Source organism: Peromyscus maniculatus, chromosome 1 (genome assembly GCF_049852395.1).
Source record: "Peromyscus maniculatus bairdii isolate BWxNUB_F1_BW_parent chromosome 1, HU_Pman_BW_mat_3.1, whole genome shotgun sequence".
Taxonomy (NCBI): domain Eukaryota; kingdom Metazoa; phylum Chordata; class Mammalia; order Rodentia; family Cricetidae; genus Peromyscus; species Peromyscus maniculatus.
The window spans coordinates 186819379-186826891 of NC_134852.1; the positions used below are offsets into that span (position 1 = coordinate 186819379).

General features: G+C 43.5%; 1 pseudogene; it reads left to right on the top strand.

Moving 5' to 3' along the window:
• The first annotated feature begins 428 nt into the window (after positions 1–428).
• Positions 429–2066, top strand: LOC102916848 (antiviral innate immune response effector IFIT1 pseudogene; annotated as a pseudogene).
• The last annotated feature ends 5447 nt before the right edge of the window (positions 2067–7513 follow it).

Below are 7513 nucleotides of genomic sequence, written 5' to 3' on the forward strand. Positions count from 1 at the left end.
ATATTCAGTGTTTACCACACAGACAGGTCCTGTCTATGTCAGCTCAGGTGGCATAAACTTGTACACATAATCCTCAAAGACATAATGATATGGGGAACAGAATTTAGTGTTCCAAAGCTGAGATAAGGATTCTGACATGTACGTTTGTGTGCTTGTATCTGTGTGGCAATGTTCAGTCTTGACTGAAGCATTAACATACAACCTAAGATTGTAAGTACAGGTACATGTACATGCATGTACAAGAAGCCTCTGACAATGCAAATAAATAGAGATGAGAGACTGTTTTAAAATAGTCAAGAAATTCTAAAGGAACAAAATATCAGACTTTCAGGAAATCAGCAAGAATGTTGTGAAATGTATTTAGCTTGGAGTTAATTGGCAATTTTGGGCCATTAACAAATCACCTACTTCCTTCATACAGAGAGAATGCTGTCAGTGATCAGGTCAAGGAGGGTCTGATTGAACTGAATTGTCACTTCACATGGAATCTGATGTTGGAAGACTTTGGCATACCTGATTTGGAAATGAGGATCTCTGAGGAGCTTGAGTTTCTAGACATCAAAAACCAAGTGGGGATGTTCAACCTCAGGGCCTATGTGAATCACCTAAAAGGCCAGCATGAGGAAGCCTTACAGAGCTTGAAAGAAGCAGAAGCCTTGATCCAGGGAGAGCAGGTGGGCAAGAGAAGCCTGGTGACCTGGAGTAACTGTGCCTGGGTGCATTACCACATGGGCAGCCTGGCAGAAATCCAGACCTACCTGGACAAGGTAGAGAACACATGCAAGGAATTGGGCAGTCCCTTCCGCTATAGTATGGAGTGTGCCGAGATGGAATATGAGAAAGGCTGGGTCTATCTGAAGAGTGGACGAAAGAATTATATACCAGCCATGGACTGCTTTGAAAGAGCTCTGAGTGTGGATCCTGAAAACCCTTTATACAACCTTGGCTATGCAGTTGCAGCCTATCACACAGACTTTGATGACGATAATATCTCTCTAGAACCCCTAAGGAAGGCTGTCAGTTTAAATCCAGAAGATCCGAATATTAAAGTTTATCTTGCGCTGAAGCTTCAGGATTTAGGAGAAGCAGCTGAAGCAGAAACACACATTGAAGAAGCCCTCAGTAGCACATCCTGCCAACACTATACATTTCGATGTATAGCCAAGTATTACCGAAGGAAAGGCTACATATCCAAGGCTTTCCCTCTGCTACATAGGGCCTTGCAGGTGTCACCTTCCTCTGGCTACCTGCATTACCAACTAGGGCTCTGCTACCATAGACAAGTGATGCAACTGAGAACATCCACCGATAAGGCGGCCCAAAGGCAGGCGGCACAACAGGCCGTTCTTGAATTTCAAGAGATTGTGAAACTCAGACCCAGATTTGAGATGGCTTATGTTTGCATGGCTGAAGTTCAGGCAGAAACTGGCCAACATGAAGAAGCAGAGGCAAATTTCCAGAAGGCGCTGAACATGAAGGAACTGTACAGGAATCTTGAGTGTCACAAAGAGCAGGATATTCATTTACGCTATGGCCGTTACCAACACTTTCATCGGAAATCAGAGGATGAGGCGATCACCCACTACTTAATAGGTCTTAAACTGAACAAAAAAAACTTTGTCTGGAGGAATATACTTGGAAGGTTAGAGAGAATGGTCACAAGACGTGCTCGCCTGCATGTTCGAATTGTGGAGAGCTATTGCTTGCTGGGCTTCATCCACAAACTGAAGGGGGACAAGGAATCGGCCCTGCACTACTATGAATTGGCTCTGCAGCTCACAAGGGAAGTGAACCGTCAGTTTTGAGTGCAGCTCCCATCTGGGAAGTGAATGTACTCATAACTGAGGGTTCCCGACCTCCTTTCCAGTTTCTTTCTCCATCCTCTTTGTCACCCCTCATTGTGGTGTCTATTAAGAATTTGCACCTGCTCACTTACTGACCAGGACTGGCCCCTGCTGATCTGCATTCCCTTGAGCTGTGGGGATCCTAGGACTTCTTTTCCTTATGTCTGTGTCTTGGGAATATAATTCTTCCATCACGACCTGCCAGTGTCCTGGACAAAGAGGTATTCTCCAAGGAATCTTTTACTTTAGGTCAGCAGATACTCTTAGTACATTGCAGTTTCAGAGGAAACCAAGTGAGCAAAAGGGGAGTTTGAAAGATGAGGGGTCTCACTGTACTGCAGAATCATTCACGACTAATAAGAGTCTTAAGTTTGGGGGAAGCCAAGCAGAGGAAACTTGCCGGGACCTTACAGACAGAAGATGATATAAGGAGACTTGTGCACTTATTCTGTGCTATTGATAGTGTGTTATATGTGATGTTTTCCCCTCAACTAAAATATATTCAGTAAAATTCCTTGAATCCCAAAGTCTTCCAGTGTCATTTGCTGACAGAATGAAAAGGATATCCCTTCAGTGTCCTCAAGAAAGCTTAGGATACCAGAATCAACTAAGAGAAGTCTAGTGACAGGTAGGAAAGAAAGTTCTGCACATAATCGCTGCAAGGGGTCTGTGTAGAGATGAAGGCTATATTTCATTCTCCATATCATGGAATAGTAATGGCGACTGATGCTGCCTTGCTACCTGACAGCTGCTGTTTATCATTGGGAATTAAGTTGCTAGGTATGTGTTTAGGGTTCATTCACCTGATATTTTGGGAAATACCTCTAATATTTTAATAGGTGTTTCTTTGATAAGCCAAAAACATGTTTATTTGATTCAAGCAAAGGAAAACTATCAGGTTTCATAATACTGCTCCCTAATAGTCTAAATGGATGCTGAGGAAGAGTAATTGAGGGAACAAATGATAGGCTGGAGAAGGAAGGATTAGGAGAGAGCAGGAGGACACACAGTTTGATTCACAGGCTGGGTTCTGGGAACTTGGCAGACTCTTTCTTCCAGGAGAGCATTTTCACACTTGCCCAAGGGACACACCTTACTCTTTTTTTCAAGGGATGATATGTGGGTCAATCACTTGTTGTTTCAGACACCTGGGGTGTCCTGTTGTGACTAAGTTTTGTCTCCTTCACTTACCTCCATGAGAGTTGTAGTCTGGATGATCTAAACTAGAGAGCATAAATGCTTAAATTTCTCCCCTTGATTAAAATGCCTTGTGGTTCCTAGGTCCTGGGCTCAGCAAGCCCAGCATGCACCCATGTGCTCTGTGTCTGCTGACCCACACTTCCCATGCTCAGGAGCACTTCCCCATCCTCTGCATCTCCTCTCTCCTTGTTGCTGCTGTTTAGCTGTCCTGTCAGCTCTTTTGGGTTTTCTTTGCTCTTCCTTATCCCCTCTGAGTATAGTCTCCTTTTGTTATCCTAGTCTTCCCATTCACACAACAGCATGGATGAAACTACAGCAAGTTGAGGTGAGGCCTCTACAGCTGTGCAAGGAATAAGCATGGGTGACACGAGAGAGAGAGAGAGAGAGAGAGAGAGAGAGAGAGAGAGAGAGAGAGAGAGAAAGCCCATAAAGTAAATACATTAAGTTAATTAAGTTAAGGAAACTCACTATGCATTTATGTTTATGAGCATCAGGCTACAACTAATAATGTCCCTATTAATTAAATGAAGATTGTGTGCTTAGTTACCACTACTTTTCCAATTGTTCTATGGTGACCTGTAGGTCAAATGTAGGACAAATGTCTACAAACCTGACTTTCCGTGGACTGACAATGAAAACTCCAGAGCAAAGATGGAGAAGCAGGTAGTGAATGTGGATCAGGGGTCTATTTTGTGCCCAAGCTTGTTATGGCCTTAACAGGAAAGCATCCTGGGATCACCCACAGTCACTGACATGCTTTCCTTCAACTATAATTTCCCCAAAAGGCACAGCAATTTCTCCAGTGCATGCTAATGTGACAGAAGGACCAGAACACTGATATCAAGCTAAGGTTGGAATGGGCAGTGACCCCCAGCAACTGGATTTGTTCCTAAAGTGATAGGCAGCCAGGTCATTAAGACTTACTCTGTGTAGGCTTAAGATAACAAAATTTAAAAAGGACAGTGATGGCTTTGATCAAGTCATAGGTATTTTGTAATGAACACCTTCTGTAATGCTGCATATTTATATCATGTCAGGAGACGTGTGTTAACATCTCTCTGCACCCTCCTGTGAATAGAGCATACAAAATCACATTATTTTCCCATGTCTTCTTGTGTATTAGGAGGACACTGGCCATCTTTTCTGGAGAGTCAGCAAGAACAATAGGTACAATGTAAAAAGTATACTGCACCTGGGGCCCCTCACCATACCCCTGAATGTTTGCCTGGAGCCTTAGCTGAGTCTCAGATCAACAGTCACACAATTTCAAATTGATAGAGGATGCCTAGGACCATTTTGTCCCTGGTTCTAACCCAGGTACACATCATAATCACCTGAGATGTCTGGTTTGTTTGTTTGATTGATTGATTTTTCTCAGACAGCATTTCTCTGTGAAGCAGTCCTGGCTGCAACTCACTCTGTAGACCAGGCTGGCCTCAAACTCACAGAGATCTGCCCGCCTCTGCCTCTTGAGTGCTGTGATCAAAGGCATGTGCCACCACCACCTGGCTTGATTGATTGTTTTAAAACTGATTTTAAATCTGATTCTGGGGTGTGTTCATTTGGGCTATCCAAGAGCCTGAGCACAATTCATTTAGATGTTCTCTAATGATTCTAACATGCAGGGAGTATTTAAATCTGCCAGCCCATTCCAATCACTCACTGATTAGCCAGGAATATCGCAGCTAGCAGAGGTCACTTGGCCTTTCACAAAAGGTCAGTCTCCTGCAGTTGCTTTGGATAACTGGGATGGGTCTGATAGTCTATACAGACACATCATTTCCTGAAGGTTTCTTTCTTTTACAGTTCCCTTTTATCTCTTCTCTGCGCATTACACACACACACACACACACACACACACACACACACACACACACACTCACTTGTATAAAAAAATACATGGTTGTAGGCACATGCACCCACATACAGTTAGCTATTTGTTTCTTCTCAGCCTAACACTGTTTGGCCAGCGTCATAAATGGTTCCGTTTATTACAGAGACAAAGCAGGAAGAGGTAAAATACTGGCCTGAGCCTGATCCCCACAGAACTGGCACCAATGTCATATTATAGGAGTTAAATCAGTTTTGGTCCTCTGCTTGCCATGGACTGTAGTCATTTGGAATATGAAACACTCCAATATATTTCCATGGAAGTATTGTGTTCAGACATGATTGGCTTTCACATGTATGTACACAGAGCATTGTCTTTTACCCCAAACATGAGTCAATGATGTTTTGGAAGCTGACCTAGTTATTAGGAATGTTTCCCGACAAGCAGCATTCTACCCACTTCTGTGGAGCTGAAATGATAACAAGGATAATTAGTAGCAGAGTGTGAGCAGACAACACTCACTCTATGCAGTGAAGGATTGAAAAATGAAAACCTTCCTGTTCTTTTCTGTTTCACCTTTTTGAAGATACAGCACAAAACTGTTAAAGAATCATTTTTGTACACTTATGGGCTCTGTCCTGTGGATCAAAGGTTGGTGACATCTCCTCAAAATGGAATTTAGACTGGCTTATAAAATGGAGTCTCCTTTAACAATGGACAGCCTGAAAAACCTACAACATGGAGTAGCTTAGAGGAAATAGAACATGTTCTGAGCTCAACATGCTTCTGAGAAGCTCCTGTAGGGCAGAGGCTGGAGTGACTCACATGCACTTGAAGGTCAGTTCAAGGAGCTCTATGCAGGGCAGTTACAGGGCTGGTTCAGAGGAGCTGTATGTGGACTCTCTGGATTTCACTCAGTTGTCCTGTAACTGAATGAGTAGACAGTTGTCACAGTCAGTTTCACACTCAGCTAAGGCTCAAAGAGAGACAAACTCAATGCATGGAGAAGACAATTTTGAGTAAAGACTCTTATTCACCTTGGTCCTTTCAATATCATGCTTTTAAAATGTATTGTTCCGGTCTGTTTCTGAGGTATGTGACAGGCTTGTGAATGTTTGTGATTAGGGGGGGCGGGTACCAATGTGTATCAATGACTGTGAGAGACCAGTATTGTGGGGATTTAACAAGGCAACTCCATGTACTTAAAAGGAGGTTTATTTGGGGGTAATTTACAGGCAGTAAAGGGTTAGGTTACAGGATCTGGGAGAAGTGAGGTATAGTCCAACGGGTTTCTCTTGACTTCCAGCATCCAGGATCATGAGGAACAAAGAGGGCCAGTTCATATGGATATTCAGTCTTAAGGGTTCCCATCTCAGCCCCGACCCAGGGTCACGTCATATGTAGGAGTGGTAGTTACCAGAAGCCTCACTAGGGATAGTGCTTCTAGGTCAAAGCTGGAACAGCTACCCCCTAAAGACCAGATTCCACAATCAGGCATCTTAATAAAAGGAATGCCTCAGCCAGGCATTGGTGGTGCACATGCCTTTAATCCCAGCACTGGAGAGGCAGAGGCAGGCAGAAGTTTGTGAGTTCAAGTCCAGCCTGGTCTACAGAGCAAGATCCAGGAAAGGCACAAAGCTACACCGAGAAACATTGTCTCCTGTCTCCAAAAACAAAAAAGAATGCCTCAGAGTAGTGAGGGATAGGAAACTTTTTTTCAATCAGAGGATAATTAGGAATAAATTTTTATCTATGACTACTGAAATAAGGAAACACACGTACCTTCTGATGATAACTTTCTCTTTTACTTCATCTTAAGAAATGGTCTCTGACCCTTTCTGTCTCCACACTGCTACATATCTCCACAATACTGCACACAGCCACATGTCTTTACATACATACATATTTCACATGGCTACTCATCTCTCTTTTCATAATTTCTCTTCTACATCTCTTTTCTACACAGCTTCATCTTCCTTGTCTCCACACAGTCACAAATCTCCACACAGCCACAGCTGAACATCTCATTTACACAGCTCTCTCCCCTGACAGCCCTTTACACAGTTCCTAGGCACAGCCCCTCTACATAGCAGCAGCTCCTTCACACAGCTCTCTCTGTCACACTCACACACGTTCTTCTGCTAGATTTTTCACTCACTGTTTACTCACTCTTTCACCCACTCACTCCCTCACACCTTCCTCATGAATCTTCGTCACTCTCAGCACACACACACACACACACACACACACACACACACACACACACACATGCACGCACGCACGCATGCACGCACACACTTCACTCACATTCTGTAGCAGCTGTCACATAGATCTACACAGCCATCTCTTGCTATAACACCTCTAATTCTCCACACCCAAACTCTGGACAAGTATAAGTTACCTTTTTAGGGCCCCACCCATTCTCACAACACAGATAAGTCACATAGCTTCTCTTGGATAGTAATGTCACATTGACCCATGCATGCAGCTCTACGTAAGTGAGGGGTCTCAGACATTAAACCATTGGCTGAACCCTGTATGGTCAGTACACATGAAGAAAGGAAGCTACTCCAAGACTATGTCTTGATGTAAACAGCCTGGCCTTGATGTGGCAAAAACAACACAGGGAATTAGTCTT